Here is a 23,542-nt window from a genome sequence, read left to right on the forward strand (position 1 = left end):
ATGTCTACCTACGTGTTTGTTTATTTTTTTATATAACGGCTGATTATTCTGTTTCTGATATTTCAGTTTTGTGACATGTTGCATTAAAATATATCCTGCTTGGACAATATATAAATATTTGCACTGCGTTGGCCGGGAATCGAACCCGGGTCAACTGCTTGGAAGGCAGCTATGCTCACCACTATACCACCAACGCCCTCTGATGTGTGTCCTCTAGGTTCCAGATGTTACAACGCCGAGTGCAGTGGCAATCTTGCACCGGTTCCAATGGTGCATTTGGTGTGGATACCAACATGAAAAGCAGTAGAAATTGTCTTGCAGAGGGTAAAGAACTGGGGATTGAAACCAAGGACAAAGCTGTGCAGAAGAGAAGAAATGGAAAGCAGCAGTACAAATAGTGGAAATGAGCATATGGGCAGCATCGGAAGCAAAGCAGCGAAGAGAAAGGGAGTAAATTCCATGAAATGCATAGGAGATTGATAAAAGCAGAACAAAAAGGGAAGAATGAAATTCAAAGCATGCCCCGAAAAACGTGTGAAGGTCCCACCTGTCATTTATGCTTCTAATTGGGTATCTTTACTTTCAAAGTATAGGGTTGATCCTTTGACGATCACTCTCTTGATTTACAGCAGAGACAGATAGTTGAGAAGTCTTTTCTCACATAGCTAGCACAAGCCTGCGCTTTTCCTTGCTGGCAGGGTGGAAATGACAGATTAGTCCTAGGAAGAAAAATCAAGCAATATTAGCAGAGGATGGTTTCGATCCATCGACCTCTGGGTTATGGGCCCAGCACGCTTCCGCTGCGCCACTCTGCTCCCTTGTGAAAGTGCTCTCTTTATGCAGAGGAGGAGCTTTCAGCGGAGTGGCAAGGGATTGGTGGGGCTCTCTCCTCATTTGCCTAAGCACATCGCAAGGTATGCTGGGTACAGAAAATCTTCATCTTCCCCACTCACAGTCAGTCATAACTGAAAGTGCAGACCCTCTTAGGAATTAGCCGTTTCAGGCCTTTACCAAGACAGCAGCTCTCTGTCCCTGTCCTTTCTCTGTGATCCTAGCACTAGCATACTCAGGATTTGGCTTTACCTGGGAGCCAGAGATCTACCCGGTGAGGGCGAGGCTTTTGAGCGTTCGGGACGTGAGAGGACGCTGGACAGGAAACTATGCCAATTTGAAGTATCCAACCTTCCTGCTGCAGCGAGAGGCTCTTTCCGTGGAAATCTGCCACTTGGAGTCCTCTCAACTTGCCCTCTGATAAAACATTTTTCTGAGCCGCAGTTACATCCGATGGTTACAAGGTGGCGCTGCATTCAGGTGAGAGCACAAGTATGCACAAAATCTTGGGGACTTTTGCCAGATTTATCGGTGGATCTTGCCTATTATTTTCAGAGGCTAGATATCGCCTAGAAATGCTTTTTAAAATAGGGTTGCTGGGGTTATAATGTCTGGTCGGGGCTCAGCCCTTTCATTGCCTGCCCCCAGCAAAATATTTATTATCAGCACATGTGAGTGGTGAGTGCTTTATGGAAAATAGCATATATTGGGACAATGAATGTAGCAGATGAGGCGATCGAGATGTCTACCTACGTGTTTGTTTATTTTTTTATATAACGGCTGATTATTCTGATATTTCAGTTTTGTGACATGTTGCATTAAAATATATCCTGCTTGGAGAATATATAAATATTTGCACTGCGTTGGCCGGGAATCGAACCCGGGTCAATTGCTTGGAAGGCAGCTATGCTCACCACTATACCACCAACGCCTTCTGATGTGTGTCCTCTAGCTTCCAGATGTTACAACGCCGAGTGCAGTGGCAATCTTGCACCGGTTCCAATGCTGCATTTGGTGTGGATACCAACATGAAAAGCAGTAGAAATTGTCTTGCAGAGGGTAAAGAACTGGGGATTGAAACCAAGGACAAAGCTGTGCAGAAGAGAAGAAATGGAAAGCAGCAGTACAAATAGTGGAAATGAGCATATGGGCAGCATCGGAAGCAAAGCAGCGAAGAGAAAGGGAGTAAATTCCATGAAATGCATAGGAGATTGATAAAAGCAGAACAAAAAGGGAAGAATGAAATTCAAAGCATGCCCCGAAAAACGTGTGAAGGTCCCACCTGTCATTTATGCTTCTAATTGGGTATCTTTACTTTCAAAGTATAGGGTTGATCCTTTGACGATCACTCTCTTGATTTACAGCAGAGACAGATAGTTGAGAAGTCTTTTCTCACATAGCTAGCACAAGCCTGCGCTTTTCCTTGCTGGCAGGGTGGAAATGACAGATTAGTCCTAGGAAGAAAAATCAAGCAATATTAGCAGAGGATGGTTTCGATCCATCGACCTCTGGGTTATGGGCCCAGCACGCTTCCGCTGCGCCACTCTGCTCCCTTGTGAAAGTGCTCTCTTTATGCAGAGGAGGAGCTTTCAGCGGAGTGGCAAGGGATTGGTGGGGCTCTCTCCTCATTTGCCTAAGCACATCGCAAGGTATGCTGGGTACAGAAAATCTTCATCTTCCCCACTCACAGTCAGTCATAACTGAAAGTGCAGATCCTCTTAGGAATTAACCGTTTCAGGCCTTTACCAAGACAGCAGCTCTCTGTCCCTGTCCTTTCTCTGTGATCCTAGCACTAGCATACTCAGGATTTGGCTTTACCTGGGAGCCAGAGATCTACCCGGTGAGGGCTTGCCCGGTGTGAGGCTTTTGAGCGTTTGGGAGCATTCGGGACGTGAGAGGACGCTGGACAGGAAACTATGCCAATTTGAAGTATCCAACCTTCCTGCTGCAGCGAGAGGCTCTTTCCGTGGAAATCTGCCACTTGGAGTCCTCTCAACTTGCCCTCTGATAAAACATTTTTCTGAGCCGCAGTTACATCCGATGGTTACAAGGTGGCGCTGCATTCAGGTGAGAGCACAAGTATGCACAAAATCTTAGGGACTTTTGCCAGATTTATCGGTGGATCTTGCCTATTATTTTCAGAGGCTAGATATCGCCTAGAAATGCTTTTTAAAATAGGGTTGCTGGGGTTATAATGTCTGGTCGGGGCTCAGCCCTTTCATTGCCTGCCCCCAGCAAAATATTTATTATCAGCACATGTGAGTGGTGAGTGCTTTATGGAAAATAGCATATATTGGGACAATGAATGTAGCAGATGAGGCGATCGAGATGTCTACCTACGTGTTTGTTTATTTTTTTATATAACGGCTGATTATTCTGTTTCTGATATTTCAGTTTTGTGACATGTTGCATTAAAATATATCCTGCTTGGAGAATATATAAATATTTGCACTGCGTTGGCCGGGAATCGAACCCGGGTCATCTGCTTGGAAGGCAGCTATGCTCACCACTATACCACCAACGCCCTCTGATGTGTGTCCTCTAGGTTCCAGATGTTACAACGCCGAGTGCAGTGGCAATCTTGCACCGGTTCCAATGGTGCATTTGGTGTGGATACCAACATGAAAAGCAGTAGAAATTGTCTTGCAGAGGGTAAAGAACTGGGGATTGAAACCAAGGACAAAGCTGTGCAGAAGAGAAGAAATGGAAAGCAGCAGTACAAATAGTGGAAATGAGCATATGGGCAGCATCGGAAGCAAAGCAGCGAAGAGAAAGGGAGTAAATTCCATGAAATGCATAGGAGATTGATAAAAGCAGAACAAAAAGGGAAGAATGAAATTCAAAGCATGCCCCGAAAAACGTGTGAAGGTCCCACCTGTCATTTATGCTTCTAATTGGGTATCTTTACTTTCAAAGTATAGGGTTAATCCTTTGACGATCACTCTCTTGATTTACAGCAGAGACAGATAGTTGAGAAGTCTTTTCTCACATAGCTAGCACAAGCCTGCACTTTTCCTTGCTGGCAGGGTGGAAATGACAGATTAGTCCTAGGAAGAAAAATCAAGCAATATTAGCAGAGGATGGTTTCGATCCATCGACCTCTGGGTTATGGGCCCAGCACGCTTCCGCTGCACCACTCTGCTCCCTTGTGAAAGTGCTCTCTTTATGCAGAGGAGGAGCTTTCAGCGGAGTGGCAAGGGATTGGTGGGGCTCTCTCCTCATTTGCCTAAGCACATCGCAAGGTATGCTGGGTACAGAAAATCTTCATCTTCCCCACTCACAGTCAGTCATAACTGAAAGTGCAGACCCTCTTAGGAATTAGCCGTTTCAGGCCTTTACCAAGACAGCAGCTCTCTGTCCCTGTCCTTTCTCTGTGATCCTAGCACTAGCATACTCAGGATTTGGCTTTACCTGGGAGCCAGAGATCTACCCGGTGAGGGCTTGCCCAGTGTGAGGCGTTTGAGCGTTTGGGAGCGTTCGGGACGTGAGAGGACGCTGGACAGGAAACTATGCCAATTTAAAGTATCCAACCTTCCTGCTGCAGTGAGAGGCTCTTTCCGTGGAAATCTGCCACTTGGAGTCCTCTCAACTTGCCCTCTGATAAAACATTTTTCTGAGCCGCAGTTACATCCGATAGTTACAAGGTGGCGCTGCATTCAGGTGAGAGCACAAGTATGCACAAAATCTTGGGGACTTTTGCCAGATTTATCGGTGGATCTTGCCTATTATTTTCAGAGGCTAGATATCGCCTAGAAATGCTTTTTAAAATAGGGTTGCTGGGGTTATAATGTCTGGTCGGGGCTCAGCCCTTTCATTGCCTGCCCCCAGCAAAATTTTTATTATCAGCACATGTGAGTGGTGAGTGCTTTATGGAAAATAGCATATATTGGGACAATGAATGTAGCAGATGAGGCGATCGAGATGTCTACCTACGTGTTTGTTTATTTTTTTATATAACGGCTGATTATTCTGTTTCTGATATTTCAGTTTTGTGACATGTTGCATTAAAATATATCCTGCTTGGAGAATATATAAATATTTGCACTGCGTTGGCCGGGAATCGAACCCGGGTCAACTGCTTGGAAGGCAGCTATGCTCACCACTATACCACCAACGCCCTCTGATGTGTGTCCTCTAGGTTCCAGATGTTACAACGCCGAGTGCAGTGGCAATCTTGCACCGGTTCCAATGGTGCATTTGGTGTGGATACCAACATGAAAAGCAGTAGAAATTGTCTTGCAGAGGGTAAAGAACTGGGGATTGAAACCAAGGACAAAGCTGTGCAGAAGAGAAGAAATGGAAAGCAGCAGTACAAATAGTGGAAATGAGCATATGGGCAGCATCGGAAGCAAAGCAGCGAAGAGAAAGGGAGTAAATTCCATGAAATGCATAGGAGATTGATAAAAGCAGAACAAAAAGGGAAGAATGAAATTCAAAGCATGCCCCGAAAAACGTGTGAAGGTCCCACCTGTCATTTATGCTTCTAATTGGGTATCTTTACTTTCAAAGTATAGGGTTGATCCTTTGACGATCACTCTCTTGATTTACAGCAGAGACAGATAGTTGAGAAGTCTTTTCTCACATAGCTAGCACAAGCCTGCGCTTTTCCTTGCTGGCAGGGTGGAAATGACAGATTAGTCCTAGGAAGAAAAATCAAGCAATATTAGCAGAGGATGGTTTCGATCCATCGACCTCTGGGTTATGGGCCCAGCACGCTTCCGCTGCGCCACTCTGCTCCCTTGTGAAAGTGCTCTCTTTATGCAGAGGAGGAGCTTTCAGCGGAGTGGCAAGGGATTGGTGGGGCTCTCTCCTCATTTGCCTAAGCACATCGCAAGGTATGCTGGGTACAGAAAATCTTCATCTTCCCCACTCACAGTCAGTCATAACTGAAAGTGCAGACCCTCTTAGGAATTAGCCGTTTCAGGCCTTTACCAAGACAGCAGCTCTCTGTCCCTGTCCTTTCTCTGTGATCCTAGCACTAGCATACTCAGGATTTGGCTTTACCTGGGAGCCAGAGATCTACCCGGTGAGGGCTTGCCCGGTGTGAGGCTTTTGAGCGTTCGGGACGTGAGAGGACGCTGGACAGGAAACTATGCCAATTTGAAGTATCCAACCTTCCTGCTGCAGCGAGAGGCTCTTTCCGTGGAAATCTGCCACTTGGAGTCCTCTCAACTTGCCCTCTGATAAAACATTTTTCTGAGCCGCAGTTACATCCGATGGTTACAAGGTGGCGCTGCATTCAGGTGAGAGCACAAGTATGCACAAAATCTTGGGGACTTTTGCCAGATTTATCGGTGGATCTTGCCTATTATTTTCAGAGGCTAGATATCGCCTAGAAATGCTTTTTAAAATAGGGTTGCTGGGGTTATAATGTCTGGTCGGGGCTCAGCCCTTTCATTGCCTGCCCCCAGCAAAATATTTATTATCAGCACATGTGAGTGGTGAGTGCTTTATGGAAAATAGCATATATTGGGACAATGAATGTAGCAGATGAGGCGATCGAGATGTCTACCTACGTGTTTGTTTATTTTTTTATATAACGGCTGATTATTCTGATATTTCAGTTTTGTGACATGTTGCATTAAAATATATCCTGCTTGGAGAATATATAAATATTTGCACTGCGTTGGCCGGGAATCGAACCCGGGTCAATTGCTTGGAAGGCAGCTATGCTCACCACTATACCACCAACGCCTTCTGATGTGTGTCCTCTAGCTTCCAGATGTTACAACGCCGAGTGCAGTGGCAATCTTGCACCGGTTCCAATGCTGCATTTGGTGTGGATACCAACATGAAAAGCAGTAGAAATTGTCTTGCAGAGGGTAAAGAACTGGGGATTGAAACCAAGGACAAAGCTGTGCAGAAGAGAAGAAATGGAAAGCAGCAGTACAAATAGTGGAAATGAGCATATGGGCAGCATCGGAAGCAAAGCAGCGAAGAGAAAGGGAGTAAATTCCATGAAATGCATAGGAGATTGATAAAAGCAGAACAAAAAGGGAAGAATGAAATTCAAAGCATGCCCCGAAAAACGTGTGAAGGTCCCACCTGTCATTTATGCTTCTAATTGGGTATCTTTACTTTCAAAGTATAGGGTTGATCCTTTGACGATCACTCTCTTGATTTACAGCAGAGACAGATAGTTGAGAAGTCTTTTCTCACATAGCTAGCACAAGCCTGCGCTTTTCCTTGCTGGCAGGGTGGAAATGACAGATTAGTCCTAGGAAGAAAAATCAAGCAATATTAGCAGAGGATGGTTTCAATCCATCGACCTCTGGGTTATGGGCCCAGCACGCTTCCGCTGCGCCACTCTGCTCCCTTGTGAAAGTGCTCTCTTTATGCAGAGGAGGAGCTTTCAGCGGAGTGGCAAGGGATTGGTGGGGCTCTCTCCTCATTTGCCTAAGCACATCGCAAGGTATGCTGGGTACAGAAAATCTTCATCTTCCCCACTCACAGTCAGTCATAACTGAAAGTGCAGATCCTCTTAGGAATTAACCGTTTCAGGCCTTTACCAAGACAGCAGCTCTCTGTCCCTGTCCTTTCTCTGTGATCCTAGCACTAGCATACTCAGGATTTGGCTTTACCTGGGAGCCAGAGATCTACCCGGTGAGGTCTTGCCCGGTGTGAGGCTTTTGAGCGTTTGGGAGCGTTCGGGACGTGAGAGGACGCTGGACAGGAAACTATGCCAATTTGAAGTATCCAACCTTCCTGCTGCAGCGAGAGGCTCTTTCCATGGAAATCTGCCACTTGGAGTCCTCTCAACTTGCCCTCTGATAAAACATTTTTCTGAGCCGCAGTTACATCCGATGGTTACAAGGTGGCGCTGCATTCAGGTGAGAGCACAAGTATGCACAAAATCTTGGGGACTTTTGCCAGATTTATCGGTGGATCTTGCCTATTATTTTCAGAGGCTAGATATCGCCTAGAAATGCTTTTTAAAATAGGGATGCTGGGGTTATAATGTCTGGTCGGGGCTCAGCCCTTTCATTGCCTGCCCCCAGCAAAATATTTATTATCAGCACATGAGAGTGCTGAGTGCTTATGGAAAATAGCATATATTGGGACAATGAATGTAGCAGATGAGGCGATCGAGATGTCTACCTACGTGTTTGTTTATTTTTTTATATAACGGCTGATTATTCTGTTTCTGATATTTCAGTTTTGTGACATGTTGCATTAAAATATATCCTGCTTGGAGAATATATAAATATTTGCACTGCGTTGGCCGGGAATCGAACCCGGGTCATCTGCTTGGAAGGCAGCTATGCTCACCACTATACCACCAACGCCCTCTGATGTGTGTCCTCTAGGTTCCAGATGTTACAACGCCGAGTGCAGTGGCAATCTTGCACCGGTTCCAATGGTGCATTTGGTGTGGATACCAACATGAAAAGCAGTAGAAATTGTCTTGCAGAGGGTAAAGAACTGGGGATTGAAACCAAGGACAAAGCTGTGCAGAAGAGAAGAAATGGAAAGCAGCAGTACAAATAGTGGAAATGAGCATATGGGCAGCATCGGAAGCAAAGCAGCGAAGAGAAAGGGAGTAAATTCCATGAAATGCATAGGAGATTGATAAAAGCAGAACAAAAAGGGAAGAATGAAATTCAAAGCATGCCCCGAAAAACGTGTGAAGGTCCCACCTGTCATTTATGCTTCTAATTGGGTATCTTTACTTTCAAAGTATAGGGTTAATCCTTTGACGATCACTCTCTTGATTTACAGCAGAGACAGATAGTTGAGAAGTCTTTTCTCACATAGCTAGCACAAGCCTGCACTTTTCCTTGCTGGCAGGGTGGAAATGACAGATTAGTCCTAGGAAGAAAAATCAAGCAATATTAGCAGAGGATGGTTTCGATCCATCGACCTCTGGGTTATGGGCCCAGCACGCTTCCGCTGCACCACTCTGCTCCCTTGTGAAAGTGCTCTCTTTATGCAGAGGAGGAGCTTTCAGCGGAGTGGCAAGGGATTGGTGGGGCTCTCTCCTCATTTGCCTAAGCACATCGCAAGGTATGCTGGGTACAGAAAATCTTCATCTTCCCCACTCACAGTCAGTCATAACTGAAAGTGCAGACCCTCTTAGGAATTAGCCGTTTCAGGCCTTTACCAAGACAGCAGCTCTCTGTCCCTGTCCTTTCTCTGTGATCCTAGCACTAGCATACTCAGGATTTGGCTTTACCTGGGAGCCAGAGATCTACCCGGTGAGGGCTTGCCCAGTGTGAGGCGTTTGAGCGTTTGGGAGCGTTCGGGACGTGAGAGGACGCTGGACAGGAAACTATGCCAATTTAAAGTATCCAACCTTCCTGCTGCAGTGAGAGGCTCTTTCCGTGGAAATCTGCCACTTGGAGTCCTCTCAACTTGCCCTCTGATAAAACATTTTTCTGAGCCGCAGTTACATCCGATAGTTACAAGGTGGCGCTGCATTCAGGTGAGAGCACAAGTATGCACAAAATCTTGGGGACTTTTGCCAGATTTATCGGTGGATCTTGCCTATTATTTGCAGAGGCTAGATATCGCCTAGAAATGCTTTTTAAAATAGGGTTGCTGGGGTTATAATGTCTGGTCGGGGCTCAGCCCTTTCATTGCCTGCCCCCAGCAAAATATTTATTATCAGCACATGTGAGTGGTGAGTGCTTTATGGAAAATAGCATATATTGGGACAATGAATGTAGCAGATGAGGCGATCGAGATGTCTACCTACGTGTTTGTTTATTTTTTTATATAACGGCTGATTATTCTGATATTTCAGTTTTGTGACATGTTGCATTAAAATATATCCTGCTTGGAGAATATATAAATATTTGCACTGCGTTGGCCGGGAATCGAACCCGGGTCAACTGCTTGGAAGGCAGCTATGCTCACCACTATACCACCAACGCCTTCTGATGTGTGTCCTCTAGCTTCCAGATGTTACAACGCCGAGTGCAGTGGCAATCTTGCACCGGTTCCAATGCTGCATTTGGTGTGGATACCAACATGAAAAGCAGTAGAAATTGTCTTGCAGAGGGTAAAGAACTGGGGATTGAAACCAAGGACAAAGCTGTGCAGAAGAGAAGAAATGGAAAGCAGCAGTACAAATAGTGGAAATGAGCATATGGGCAGCATCGGAAGCAAAGCAGCGAAGAGAAAGGGAGTAAATTCCATGAAATGCATAGGAGATTGATAAAAGCAGAACAAAAAGGGAAGAATGAAATTCAAAGCATGCCCCGAAAAACGTGTGAAGGTCCCACCTGTCATTTATGCTTCTAATTGGGTATCTTTACTTTCAAAGTATAGGGTTGATCCTTTGACGATCACTCTCTTGATTTACAGCAGAGACAGATAGTTGAGAAGTCTTTTCTCACATAGCTAGCACAAGCCTGCGCTTTTCCTTGCTGGCAGGGTGGAAATGACAGATTAGTCCTAGGAAGAAAAATCAAGCAATATTAGCAGAGGATGGTTTCGATCCATCGACCTCTGGGTTATGGGCCCAGCACGCTTCCGCTGCGCCACTCTGCTCCCTTGTGAAAGTGCTCTCTTTATGCAGAGGAGGAGCTTTCAGCGGAGTGGCAAGGGATTGGTGGGGCTCTCTCCTCATTTGCCTAAGCACATCGCAAGGTATGCTGGGTACAGAAAATCTTCATCTTCCCCACTCACAGTCAGTCATAACTGAAAGTGCAGATCCTCTTAGGAATTAACCGTTTCAGGCCTTTACCAAGACAGCAGCTCTCTGTCCCTGTCCTTTCTCTGTGATCCTAGCACTAGCATACTCAGGATTTGGCTTTACCTGGGAGCCAGAGATCTACCCGGTGAGGGCAAGGCTTTTGAGCGTTTGGGAGTGTTCGGGACGTGAGAGGACGCTGGACAGGAAACTATGCCAATTTGAAGTATCCAACCTTCCTGCTGCAGCGAGAGGCTCTTTCCGTGGAAATCTGCCACTTGGAGTCCTCTCAACTTGCCCTCTGATAAAACATTTTTCTGAGCCGCAGTTACATCCGATGGTTACAAGGTGGCGCTGCATTCAGGTGAGAGCACAAGTATGCACAAAATCTTGGGGACTTTTGCCAGATTTATCGGTGGATCTTGCCTATTATTTTCAGAGGCTAGATATCGCCTAGAAATGCTTTTTAAAATAGGGTTGCTGGGGTTATAATGTCTGGTCGGGGCTCAGCCCTTTCATTGCCTGCCCCCAGCAAAATATTTATTATCAGCACATGTGAGTGGTGAGTGCTTTATGGAAAATAGCATATATTGGGACAATGAATGTAGCAGATGAGGCGATCGAGATGTCTACCTACGTGTTTGTTTATTTTTTTATATAACGGCTGATTATTCTGTTTCTGATATTTCAGTTTTGTGACATGTTGCATTAAAATATATCCTGCTTGGAGAATATATAAATATTTGCACTGCGTTGGCCGGGAATCGAACCCGGGTCAACTGCTTGGAAGGCAGCTATGCTCACCACTATACCACCAACGCCCTCTGATGTGTGTCCTCTAGGTTCCAGATGTTACAACGCCGAGTGCAGTGGCAATCTTGCACCGGTTCCAATGGTGCATTTGGTGTGGATACCAACATGAAAAGCAGTAGAAATTGTCTTGCAGAGGGTAAAGAACTGGGGATTGAAACCAAGGACAAAGCTGTGCAGAAGAGAAGAAATGGAAAGCAGCAGTACAAATAGTGGAAATGAGCATATGGGCAGCATCGGAAGCAAAGCAGCGAAGAGAAAGGGAGTAAATTCCATGAAATGCATAGGAGATTGATAAAAGCAGAACAAAAAGGGAAGAATGAAATTCAAAGCATGCCCCGAAAAACGTGTGAAGGTCCCACCTGTCATTTATGCTTCTAATTGGGTATCTTTACTTTCAAAGTATAGGGTTGATCCTTTGACGATCACTCTCTTGATTTACAGCAGAGACAGATAGTTGAGAAGTCTTTTCTCACATAGCTAGCACAAGCCTGCGCTTTTCCTTGCTGGCAGGGTGGAAATGACAGATTAGTCCTAGGAAGAAAAATCAAGCAATATTAGCAGAGGATGGTTTCGATCCATCGACCTCTGGGTTATGGGCCCAGCACGCTTCCGCTGCGCCACTCTGCTCCCTTGTGAAAGTGCTCTCTTTATGCAGAGGAGGAGCTTTCAGCGGAGTGGCAAGGGATTGGTGGGGCTCTCTCCTCATTTGCCTAAGCACATCGCAAGGTATGCTGGGTACAGAAAATCTTCATCTTCCCCACTCACAGTCAGTCATAACTGAAAGTGCAGACCCTCTTAGGAATTAGCCGTTTCAGGCCTTTACCAAGACAGCAGCTCTCTGTCCCTGTCCTTTCTCTGTGATCCTAGCACTAGCATACTCAGGATTTGGCTTTACCTGGGAGCCAGAGATCTACCCGGTGAGGGCTTGCCCGGTGTGAGGCTTTTGAGCGTTCGGGACGTGAGAGGACGCTGGACAGGAAACTATGCCAATTTGAAGTATCCAACCTTCCTGCTGCAGCGAGAGGCTCTTTCCGTGGAAATCTGCCACTTGGAGTCCTCTCAACTTGCCCTCTGATAAAACATTTTTCTGAGCTGCAGTTACATCCGATGGTTACAAGGTGGCGCTGCATTCAGGTGAGAGCACAAGTATGCACAAAATCTTGGGGACTTTTGCCAGATTTATCGGTGGATCTTGCCTATTATTTTCAGAGGCTAGATATCGCCTAGAAATGCTTTTTAAAATAGGGTTGCTGGGGTTATAATGTCTGGTCGGGGCTCAGCCCTTTCATTGCCTGCCCCCAGCAAAATATTTATTATCAGCACATGTGAGTGGTGAGTGCTTTATGGAAAATAGCATATATTGGGACAATGAATGTAGCAGATGAGGCGATCGAGATGTCTACCTACGTGTTTGTTTATTTTTTTATATAACGGCTGATTATTCTGATATTTCAGTTTTGTGACATGTTGCATTAAAATATATCCTGCTTGGAGAATATATAAATATTTGCACTGCGTTGGCCGGGAATCGAACCCGGGTCAACTGCTTGGAAGGCAGCTATGCTCACCACTATACCACCAACGCCTTCTGATGTGTGTCCTCTAGCTTCCAGATGTTACAACGCCGAGTGCAGTGGCAATCTTGCACCGGTTCCAATGCTGCATTTGGTGTGGATACCAACATGAAAAGCAGTAGAAATTGTCTTGCAGAGGGTAAAGAACTGGGGATTGAAACCAAGGACAAAGCTGTGCAGAAGAGAAGAAATGGAAAGCAGCAGTACAAATAGTGGAAATGAGCATATGGGCAGCATCGGAAGCAAAGCAGCGAAGAGAAAGGGAGTAAATTCCATGAAATGCATAGGAGATTGATAAAAGCAGAACAAAAAGGGAAGAATGAAATTCAAAGCATGCCCCGAAAAACGTGTGAAGGTCCCACCTGTCATTTATGCTTCTAATTGGGTATCTTTACTTTCAAAGTATAGGGTTGATCCTTTGACGATCACTCTCTTGATTTACAGCAGAGACAGATAGTTGAGAAGTCTTTTCTCACATAGCTAGCACAAGCCTGCGCTTTTCCTTGCTGGCAGGGTGGAAATGACAGATTAGTCCTAGGAAGAAAAATCAAGCAATATTAGCAGAGGATGGTTTCGATCCATCGACCTCTGGGTTATGGGCCCAGCACGCTTCCGCTGCGCCACTCTGCTCCCTTGTGAAAGTGCTCTCTTTATGCAGAGGAGGAGCTTTCAGCGGAGTGGCAAGGGATTGATGGGGCTCTCTCCTCATTTGCCTAAGCACATCGCAAGGTATGCTGGGTACAGAAAATCTTCATCTTCCCCACTCACAGTCAGTCATAACTGAAATTGCAGACCCTCTTAGGAATTAGCCGTTTCAGGCCTTTACCAAGACAGCAGCTCTCTGTCCCTGTCCTTTCTCTGTGATCCTAGCACTAGCATACTCAGGATTTGGCTTTACCTGGGAGCCAGAGATCTACCCGGTGAGGGCGAGGCTTTTGAGTGTTTGGGAGCGTTCGGGACGTGAGAGGACGCTGGACAGGAAACTATGCCAATTTGAAGTATCCAACCTTCCTGCTGCAGCGAGAGGCTCTTTCCGTGGAAATCTGCCACTTGGAGTCCTCTCAACTTGCCCTCTGATAAAACATTTTTCTGAGCCGCAGTTACATCCGATGGTTACAAGGTGGCGCTGCATTCAGGTGAGAGCACAAGTATGCACAAAATCTTGGGGACTTTTGCCAGATTTATCGGTGGATCTTGCCTATTATTTTCAGAGGCTAGATATCGCCTAGAAATGCTTTTTAAAATAGGGTTGCTGGGGTTATAATGTCTGGTCGGGGCTCAGCCCTTTCATTGCCTGCCCCCAGCAAAATATTTATTATCAGCACATGTGAGTGGTGAGTGCTTTATGGAAAATAGCATATATTGGGACAATGAATGTAGCAGATGAGGCGATCGAGATGTCTACCTACGTGTTTGTTTATTTTTTTATATAACGGCTGATTATTCTGTTTCTGATATTTCAGTTTTGTGACATGTTGCATTAAAATATATCCTGCTTGGAGAATATATAAATATTTGCACTGCGTTGGCCGGGAATCAAACCCGGGTCATCTGCTTGGAAGGCAGCTATGCTCACCACTATACCACCAACGCCCTCTGATGTGTGTCCTCTAGGTTCCAGATGTTACAACGCCGAGTGCAGTGGCAATCTTGCACCGGTTCCAATGGTGCATTTGGTGTGGATACCAACATGAAAAGCAGTAGAAATTGTCTTGCAGAGGGTAAAGAACTGGGGATTGAAACCAAGGACAAAGCTGTGCAGAAGAGAAGAAATGGAAAGCAGCAGTACAAATAGTGGAAATGAGCATATGGGCAGCATCGGAAGCAAAGCAGCGAAGAGAAAGGGAGTAAATTCCATGAAATGCATAGGAGATTGATAAAAGCAGAACAAAAAGGGAAGAATGAAATTCAAAGCATGCCCCGAAAAACGTGTGAAGGTCCCACCTGTCATTTATGCTTCTAATTGGGTATCTTTACTTTCAAAGTATAGGGTTAATCCTTTGACGATCACTCTCTTGATTTACAGCAGAGACAGATAGTTGAGAAGTCTTTTCTCACATAGCTAGCACAAGCCTGCACTTTTCCTTGCTGGCAGGGTGGAAATGACAGATTAGTCCTAGGAAGAAAAATCAAGCAATATTAGCAGAGGATGGTTTCGATCCATCGACCTCTGGGTTATGGGCCCAGCACGCTTCCGCTGCACCACTCTGCTCCCTTGTGAAAGTGCTCTCTTTATGCAGAGGAGGAGCTTTCAGCGGAGTGGCAAGGGATTGGTGGGGCTCTCTCCTCATTTGCCTAAGCACATCGCAAGGTATGCTGGGTACAGAAAATCTTCATCTTCCCCACTCACAGTCAGTCATAACTGAAAGTGCAGACCCTCTTAGGAATTAGCCGTTTCAGGCCTTTACCAAGACAGCAGCTCTCTGTCCCTGTCCTTTCTCTGTGATCCTAGCACTAGCATACTCAGGATTTGGCTTTACCTGGGACCCAGAGATCTACCCGGTGAGGGCTTGCCCAGTGTGAGGCGTTTGAGCGTTTGGGAGCGCTCGGGACGTGAGAGGACGCTGGACAGGAAACTATGCCAATTTAAAGTATCCAACCTTCCTGCTGCAGTGAGAGGCTCTTTCCGTGGAAATCTGCCACTTGGAGTCCTCTCAACTTGCCCTCTGATAAAACATTTTTCTGAGCCGCAGTTACATCCGATAGTTACAAGGTGGCGCTGCATTCAGGTGAGAGCACAAGTATGCACAAAATCTTGGGGACTTTTGCCAGATTTATCGGTGGATCTTGCCTATTATTTTCAGAGGCTAGATATCGCCTAGAAATGCTTTTTAAAATAGGGTTGCTGGGGTTATAATGTCTGGTCGGGGCTCAGCCCTTTCATTGCCTGCCCCCAGCAAAATATTTATTATCAGCACATGTGAGTGGTGAGTGCTTTATGGAAAATAGCATATATTGGGACAATGAATGTAGCAGATGAGGCGATCGAGATGTCTACCTACGTGTTTGTTTATTTTTTTATATAACGGCTGATTATTCTGATATTTCAGTTTTGTGACATGTTGCATTAAAATATATCCTGCTTGGAGAATATATAAATATTTGCACTGCGTTGGCCGGGAATCGAACCCGGGTCAACTGCTTGGAAGGCAGCTATGCTCACCACTATACCACCAACGCCTTCTGATGTGTGTCCTCTAGCTTCCAGATGTTACAACGCCGAGTGCAGTGGCAATCTTGCACCGGTTCCAATGCTGCATTTGGTGTGGATACCAACATGAAAAGCAGTAGAAATTGTCTTGCAGAGGGTAAAGAACTGGGGATTGAAACCAAGGACAAAGCTGTGCAGAAGAGAAGAAATGGAAAGCAGCAGTACAAATAGTGGAAATGAGCATATGGGCAGCATCGGAAGCAAAGCAGCGAAGAGAAAGGGAGTAAATTCCATGAAATGCATAGGAGATTGATAAAAGCAGAACAAAAAGGGAAGAATGAAATTCAAAGCATGCCCCGAAAAACGTGTGAAGGTCCCACCTGTCATTTATGCTTCTAATTGGGTATCTTTACTTTCAAAGTATAGGGTTGATCCTTTGACGATCACTCTCTTGATTTACAGCAGAGACAGATAGTTGAGAAGTCTTTTCTCACATAGCTAGCACAAGCCTGCGCTTTTCCTTGCTGGCAGGGTGGAAATGACAGATTAGTCCTAGGAAGAAAAATCAAGCAACATTAGCAGAGGATGGTTTCGATCCATCGACCTCTGGGTTATGGGCCCAGCACGCTTCCGCTGCGCCACTCTGCTCCCTTGTGAAAGTGCTCTCTTTATGCAGAGGAGGAGCTTTCAGCGGAGTGGCAAGGGATTGGTGAGGCTCTCTCCTCATTTGCCTAAGCACATCGCAAGGTATGCTGGGTACAGAAAATCTTCATCTTCCCCACTCACAGTCAGTCATAACTGAAAGTGCAGATCCTCTTAGGAATTAACCGTTTCAGGCCTTTACCAAGACAGCAGCTCTCTGTCCCTGTCCTTTCTCTGTGATCCTAGCACTAGCATACTCAGGATTTGGCTTTACCTGGGAGCCAGAGATCTACCCGGTGAGGGCGAGGCTTTTGAGCGTTTGGGAGTGTTCGGGACGTGAGAGGACGCTGGACAGGAAACTATGCCAATTTGAAGTATCCAACCTTCCTGCTGCAGCGAGAGGCTCTTTCCGTGGAAATCTGCCACTTGGAGTCCTCTCAACTTGCCCTCTGATAAAACATTTTTCTGAGCCGCAGTTACATCCGATGGTTACAAGGTGGCGCTGCATTCAGGTGAGAGCACAAGTATGCACAAAATCTTGGGGACTTTTGCCAGATTTATCGGTGGATCTTGCCTATTATTTTCAGAGGCTAGATATCGCCTAGAAATGCTTTTTAAAATAGGGTTGCTGGGGTTATAATGTCTGGTCGGGGCTCAGCCCTTTCATTGCCTGCCCCCAGCAAAATATTTATTATCAGCACATGTGAGTGGTGAGTGCTTTATGGAAAATAGCATATATTGGGACAATGAATGTAGCAGATGAGGCGATCGAGATGTCTACCTACGTGTTTGTTTATTTTTTTATATAACGGCTGATTATTCTGTTTCTGATATTTCAGTTTTGTGACATGTTGCATTAAAATATATCCTGCTTGGAGAATATATAAATATTTGCACTGCGTTGGCCGGGAATCGAACCCGGGTCAACTGCTTGGAAAGCAGCTATGCTCACCACTATACCACCAACGCCCTCTGATGTGTGTCCTCTAGGTTCCAGATGTTACAACGCCGAGTGCAGTGGCAATCTTGCACCGGTTGCAATGGTGCATTTGGTGTGGATACCAACATGAAAAGCAGTAGAAATTGTCTTGCAGAGGGTAAAGAACTGGGGATTGAAACCAAGGACAAAGCTGTGCAGAAGAGAAGAAATGGAAAGCAGCAGTACAAATAGTGGAAATGAGCATATGGGCAGCATCGGAAGCAAAGCAGCGAAGAGAAAGGGAGTAAATTCCATGAAATGCATAGGAGATTGATAAAAGCAGAACAAAAAGGGAAGAATGAAATTCAAAGCATGCCCCGAAAAACGTGTGAAGGTCCCACCTGTCATTTATGCTTCTAATTGGGTATCTTTACTTTCAAAGTATAGGGTTGATCCTTTGACGATCACTCTCTTGATTTACAGCAGAGACAGATAGTTGAGAAGTCTTTTCTCACATAGCTAGCACAAGCCTGCGCTTTTCCTTGCTGGCAGGGTGGAAATGACAGATTAGTCCTAGGAAGAAAAATCAAGCAATATTAGCAGAGGATGGTTTCGATCCATCGACCTCTGGGTTATGGGCCCAGCACGCTTCCGCTGCGCCACTCTGCTCCCTTGTGAAAGTGCTCTCTTTATGCAGAGGAGGAGCTTTCAGCGGAGTGGCAAGGGATTGGTGGGGCTCTCTCCTCATTTGCCTAAGCACATCGCAAGGTATGCTGGGTACAGAAAATCTTCATCTTCCCCACTCACAGTCAGTCATAACTGAAAGTGCAGACCCTCTTAGGAATTAGCCGTTTCAGGCCTTTACCAAGACAGCAGCTCTCTGTCCCTGTCCTTTCTCTGTGATCCTAGCACTAGCATACTCAGGATTTGGCTTTACCTGGGAGCCAGAGATCTACCCGGTGAGGGCTTGCCCGGTGTGAGGCTTTTGAGTGTTCGGGACGTGAGAGGACGCTGGACAGGAAACTATGCCAATTTGAAGTATCCAACCTTCCTGCTGCAGCGAGAGGCTCTTTCCGTGGAAATCTGCCACTTGGAGTCCTCTCAACTTGCCCTCTGATAAAACATTTTTCTGAGCCGCAGTTACATCCGATGGTTACAAGGTGGCGCTGCATTCAGGTGAGAGCACAAGTATGCACAAAATCTTGGGGACTTTTGCCAGATTTATCGGTGGATCTTGCCTATTATTTTCAGAGGCTAGATATCGCCTAGAAATGCTTTTTAAAATAGGGTTGCTGGGGTTATAATGTCTGGTCGGGGCTCAGCCCTTTCATTGCCTGCCCCCAGCAAAATATTTATTATCAGCACATGTGAGTGGTGAGTGCTTTATGGAAAATAGCATATATTGGGACAATGAATGTAGCAGATGAGGCGATCGAGATGTCTACCTACGTGTTTGTTTATTTTTTTATATAACGGCTGATTATTCTGATATTTCAGTTTTGTGACATGTTGCATTAAAATATATCCTGCTTGGAGAATATATAAATATTTGCACTGCGTTGGCCGGGAATCGAACCCGGGTCAACTGCTTGGAAGGCAGCTATGCTCACCACTATACCACCAACGCCTTCTGATGTGTGTCCTCTAGCTTCCAGATGTTACAACGCCGAGTGCAGTGGCAATCTTGCACCGGTTCCAATGCTGCATTTGGTGTGGATACCAACATGAAAAGCAGTAGAAATTGTCTTGCAGAGGGTAAAGAACTGGGGATTGAAACCAAGGACAAAGCTGTGCAGAAGAGAAGAAATGGAAAGCAGCAGTACAAATAGTGGAAATGAGCATATGGGCAGCATCGGAAGCAAAGCAGCGAAGAGAAAGGGAGTAAATTCCATGAAATGCATAGGAGATTGATAAAAGCAGAACAAAAAGGGAAGAATGAAATTCAAAGCATGCCCCGAAAAACGTGTGAAGGTCCCACCTGTCATTTATGCTTCTAATTGGGTATCTTTACTTTCAAAGTATAGGGTTGATCCTTTGACGATCACTCTCTTGATTTACAGCAGAGACAGATAGTTGAGAAGTCTTTTCTCACATAGCTAGCACAAGCCTGCGCTTTTCCTTGCTGGCAGGGTGGAAATGACAGATTAGTCCTAGGAAGAAAAATCAAGCAATATTAGCAGAGGATGGTTTCGATCCATCGACCTCTGGGTTATGGGCCCAGCACGCTTCCGCTGCGCCACTCTGCTCCCTTGTGAAAGTGCTCTCTTTATGCAGAGGAGGAGCTTTCAGCGGAGTGGCAAGGGATTGGTGGGGCTCTCTCCTCATTTGCCTAAGCACATCGCAAGGTATGCTGGGTACAGAAAATCTTCATCTTCCCCACTCACAGTCAGTCATAACTGAAAGTGCAGATCCTCTTAGGAATTAACCGTTTCAGGCCTTTACCAAGACAGCAGCTCTCTGTCCCTGTCCTTTCTCTGTGATCCTAGCACTAGCATACTCAGGATTTGGCTTTACCTGGGAGCCAGAGATCTACCCGGTGAGGGCTTGCCCGGTGTGAGGCTTTTGAGCGTTTGGGAGCGTTCGGGACGTGAGAGGACGCTGGACAGGAAACTATGCCAATTTGAAGTATCCAACCTTCCTGCTGCAGCGAGAGGCTCTTTCCGTGGAAATCTGCCACTTGGAGTCCTCTCAACTTGCCCTCTGATAAAACATTTTTCTGAGCCGCAGTTACATCCGATGGTTACAAGGTGGCGCTGCATTCAGGTGAGAGCACAAGTATGCACAAAATCTTGGGGACTTTTGCCAGATTTATCGGTGGATCTTGCCTATTATTTTCAGAGGCTAGATATCGCCTAGAAATGCTTTTTAAAATAGGGTTGCTGGGGTTATAATGTCTGGTCGGGGCTCAGCCCTTTCATTGCCTGCTCCCAGCAAAATATTTATTATCAGCACATGTGAGTGGTGAGTGCTTTATGGAAAATAGCATATATTGGGACAATGAATGTAGCAGATGAGGCGATCGAGATGTCTACCTACGTGTTTGTTTATTTTTTTATATAACGGCTGATTATTCTGTTTCTGATATTTCAGTTTTGTGACATGTTGCATTAAAATATATCCTGCTTGGAGAATATATAAATATTTGCACTGCGTTGGCCGGGAATCGAACCCGGGTCATCTGCTTGGAAGGCAGCTATGCTCACCACTATACCACCAACGCCCTCTGATGTGTGTCCTCTAGGTTCCAGATGTTACAACGCCGAGTGCAGTGGCAATCTTGCACCGGTTCCAATAGTGCATTTGGTGTGGATACCAACATGAAAAGCAGTAGAAATTGTCTTGCAGAGGGTAAAGAACTGGGGATTGAAACCAAGGACAAAGCTGTGCAGAAGAGAAGAAATGGAAAGCAGCAGTACAAATAGTGGAAATGAGCATATGGGCAGCATCGGAAGCAAAGCAGCGAAGAGAAAGGGAGTAAATTCCATGAAATGCATAGGAGATTGATAAAAGCAGAACAAAAAGGGAAGAATGAAATTCAAAGCATGCCCCGAAAAACGTGTGAAGGTCCCACCTGTCATTTATGCTTCTAATTGGGTATCTTTACTTTCAAAGTATAGGGTTAATCCTTTGACGATCACTCTCTTGATTTACAGCAGAGACAGATAGTTGAGAAGTCTTTTCTCACATAGCTAGCACAAGCCTGCACTTTTCCTTGCTGGCAGGGTGGAAATGACAGATTAGTCCTAGGAAGAAAAATCAAGCAATATTAGCAGAGGATGGTTTCGATCCATCGACCTCTGGGTTATGGGCCCAGCACGCTTCCGCTGCACCACTCTGCTCCATTGTGAAAGTGCTCTCTTTATGCAGAGGAGGAGCTTTCAGCGGAGTGGCAAGGGATTGGTGGGGCTCTCTCCTCATTTGCCTAAGCACATCGCAAGGTATGCTGGGTACAGAAAATCTTCATCTTCCCCACTCACAGTCAGTCATAACTGAAAGTGCAGACCCTCTTAGGAATTAGCCGTTTCAGGCCTTTACCAAGACAGCAGCTCTCTGTCCCTGTCCTTTCTCTGTGATCCTAGCACTAGCATACTCAGGATTTGGCTTTACCTGGGAGCCAGAGATCTACCCGGTGAGGGCTTGCCCAGTGTGAGGCGTTTGAGCGTTTGGGAGCGTTCGGGACGTGAGAGGACGCTGGACAGGAAACTATGCCAATTTAAAGTATCCAACCTTCCTGCTGCAGTGAGAGGCTCTTTCCGTGGAAATCTGCCACTTGGAGTCCTCTCAACTTGCCCTCTGATAAAACATTTTTCTGAGCCGCAGTTACATCCGATAGTTACAAGGTGGCGCTGCATTCAGGTGAGAGCACAAGTATGCACAAAATCTTGGGGACTTTTGCCAGATTTATCGGTGGATCTTGCCTATTATTTTCAGAGGCTAGATATCGCCTAGAAATGCTTTTTAAAATAGGGTTGCTGGGGTTATAATGTCTGGTCGGGGCTCAGCCCTTTCATTGCCTGCCCCCAGCAAAATATTTATTATCAGCACATGTGAGTGGTGAGTGCTTTATGGAAAATAGCATATATTGGGACAATGAATGTAGCAGATGAGGCGATCGAGATGTCTACCTACGTGTTTGTTTATTTTTTTATATAACGGCTGATTATTCTGATATTTCAGTTTTGTGACATGTTGCATTAAAATATATCCTGCTTGGAGAATATATAAATATTTGCACTGCGTTGGCCGGGAATCGAACCCGGGTCAACTGCTTGGAAGGCAGCTATGCTCACCACTATACCACCAACGCCTTCTGATGTGTGTCCTCTAGCTTCCAGATGTTACAACGCCGAGTGCAGTGGCAATCTTGCACCGGTTCCAATGGTGCATTTGGTGTGGATACCAACATGAAAAGCAGTAGAAATTGTCTTGCAGAGGGTAAAGAACTGGGGATTGAAACCAAGGACAAAGCTGTGCAGAAGAGAAGAAATGGAAAGCAGCAGTACAAATAGTGGAAATGAGCATATGGGCAGCATCGGAAGCAAAGCAGCGAAGAGAAAGGGAGTAAATTCCATGAAATGCATAGGAGATTGATAAAAGCAGAACAAAAAGGGAAGAATGAAATTCAAAGCATGCCCCGAAAAACGTGTGAAGGTCCCACCTGTCATTTATGCTTCTAATTGGGTATCTTTACTTTCAAAGTATAGGGTTGATCCTTTGACGATCACTCTCTTGATTTACAGCAGAGACAGATAGTTGAGAAGTCTTTTCTCACATAGCTAGCACAAGCCTGCGCTTTTCCTTGCTGGCAGGGTGGAAATGACAGATTAGTCCTAGGAAGAAAAATCAAGCAATATTAGCAGAGGATGGTTTCGATCCATCGACCTCTGGGTTATGGGCCCAGCACGCTTCCGCTGCGCCACTCTGCTCCCTTGTGAAAGTGCTCTCTTTATGCAGAGGAGGAGCTTTCAGCGGAGTGGCAAGGGATTGGTGGGGCTCTCTCCTCATTTGCCTAAGAACATCGCAAGGTATGCTGGGTACAGAAAATCTTCATCTTCCCCACTCACAGTCAGTCATAACTGAAAGTACAGATCCTCTTAGGAATTAACCGTTTCAGGCCTTTACCAAGACAGCAGCTCTCTGTCCCTGTCCTTTCTCTGTGATCCTAGCACTAGCATACTCAGGATTTGGCTTTACCTGGGAGCCAGAGATCTACCCGGTGAGGGCTTGCCCGGTGTGAGGCTTTTGAGCATTTGGGAGCGTTCGGGACGTGAGAGGACGCTGGACAGGAAACTATGCCAATTTGAAGTATCCAACCTTCCTGCTGCAGCGAGAGGCTCTTTCCGTGGAAATCTGCCACTTGGAGTCCTCTCAACTTGCCCTCTGATAAAACATTTTTCTGAGCCGCAGTTACATCCGATGGTTACAAGGTGGCGCTGCATTCAGGTGAGAGCACAAGTATGCACAAAATCTTGGGGACT

The 23,542-nt window shown here is 45.7% G+C and overlaps 9 non-coding genes across 9 annotated transcripts; all 9 read right to left on the bottom strand.

Annotated features, from left to right (window-relative positions):
* Positions 1 to 124: 124 nt before the first annotated feature.
* Positions 125 to 196, bottom strand: TRNAG-UCC (transfer RNA glycine (anticodon UCC)). Its single transcript has one exon. It is a non-coding gene; the product is annotated as a tRNA-Gly (tRNA).
* A 4,680-nt stretch (positions 197 to 4,876) lies between these two features.
* Positions 4,877 to 4,948, bottom strand: TRNAG-UCC (transfer RNA glycine (anticodon UCC)). The gene has a single exon. It is a non-coding gene; the product is annotated as a tRNA-Gly (tRNA).
* A 4,684-nt stretch (positions 4,949 to 9,632) lies between these two features.
* TRNAG-UCC (transfer RNA glycine (anticodon UCC)) lies at positions 9,633 to 9,704 on the bottom strand. Its single transcript has one exon. It is a non-coding gene; the product is annotated as a tRNA-Gly (tRNA).
* Positions 9,705 to 11,214: 1,510 nt separating this feature from the next.
* On the bottom strand, positions 11,215 to 11,286 carry TRNAG-UCC (transfer RNA glycine (anticodon UCC)). Its single transcript has one exon. It is a non-coding gene; the product is annotated as a tRNA-Gly (tRNA).
* A 1,505-nt stretch (positions 11,287 to 12,791) lies between these two features.
* Positions 12,792 to 12,863, bottom strand: TRNAG-UCC (transfer RNA glycine (anticodon UCC)). Its single transcript has one exon. It is a non-coding gene; the product is annotated as a tRNA-Gly (tRNA).
* Positions 12,864 to 15,960: 3,097 nt separating this feature from the next.
* Positions 15,961 to 16,032, bottom strand: TRNAG-UCC (transfer RNA glycine (anticodon UCC)). The gene has a single exon. It is a non-coding gene; the product is annotated as a tRNA-Gly (tRNA).
* A 1,510-nt stretch (positions 16,033 to 17,542) lies between these two features.
* On the bottom strand, positions 17,543 to 17,614 carry TRNAG-UCC (transfer RNA glycine (anticodon UCC)). The gene has a single exon. It is a non-coding gene; the product is annotated as a tRNA-Gly (tRNA).
* A 1,505-nt stretch (positions 17,615 to 19,119) lies between these two features.
* Positions 19,120 to 19,191, bottom strand: TRNAG-UCC (transfer RNA glycine (anticodon UCC)). Its single transcript has one exon. It is a non-coding gene; the product is annotated as a tRNA-Gly (tRNA).
* Positions 19,192 to 22,299: 3,108 nt separating this feature from the next.
* Positions 22,300 to 22,371, bottom strand: TRNAG-UCC (transfer RNA glycine (anticodon UCC)). Its single transcript has one exon. It is a non-coding gene; the product is annotated as a tRNA-Gly (tRNA).
* Positions 22,372 to 23,542: the final 1,171 nt, after the last annotated feature.

The sequence above is a fragment of the Triturus cristatus genome, chromosome 11 (genome assembly GCF_964204655.1).
Source record: "Triturus cristatus chromosome 11, aTriCri1.1, whole genome shotgun sequence".
Taxonomy (NCBI): Eukaryota; Metazoa; Chordata; class Amphibia; order Caudata; family Salamandridae; genus Triturus; species Triturus cristatus.